Below are 459 nucleotides of genomic sequence, written 5' to 3' on the forward strand. Positions count from 1 at the left end.
AAGCTTAGAGTGGATGTTCAGACCTTCAGACAGAAAGAAGGTGAATTCCTCTATGAAGCTTGGGAGAGATACAAAGAACTGACCAAAAAGCGTCCTTCTGACATGCTTTCAGAATGGACCATCCTGGACATATTCTATGATGGTCTGTCTGAATTAGCTAAAATGTCATTGGATACCTCTGCAGATGGATCCATTCACTTAAAGAAAACGCCTGCAGAAGCTCAAGAACTCATTGACATGGTTGCTAATAACCAGTTCATGTACACTTCTGAGAGGAATCCTGTGAGTAATGGGACGCCTATGAAGAAGGGAGTTCTTGAAATTGATACTCTGAATGCCATATTGGCTCAGAATAAAATATTGACTCAGCAAGTCAATATGATTTCTCAGAGTCTGAATGGAATGCAAGCTGCATCCAACAGTACTCAAGAGGCATCTTCTGAAGAAGAAGCTTATGAT

General features: G+C 40.7%; 1 non-coding gene across 1 annotated transcript; it reads right to left on the reverse strand.

The window, feature by feature from the left end:
* On the reverse strand, positions 1-108 carry LOC148545153 (small nucleolar RNA R71). The gene has a single exon (XR_015901193.1). It is a non-coding gene; the product is annotated as a small nucleolar RNA R71 (small nucleolar RNA).
* Positions 109-459: the final 351 nt, after the last annotated feature.

Source organism: Arachis ipaensis, chromosome B9, assembly GCF_059453495.1.
Source record: "Arachis ipaensis isolate K30076 ecotype BB chromosome B9, ASM5945349v1, whole genome shotgun sequence".
Lineage (NCBI taxonomy): Eukaryota > Viridiplantae > Streptophyta > Magnoliopsida > Fabales > Fabaceae > Arachis > Arachis ipaensis.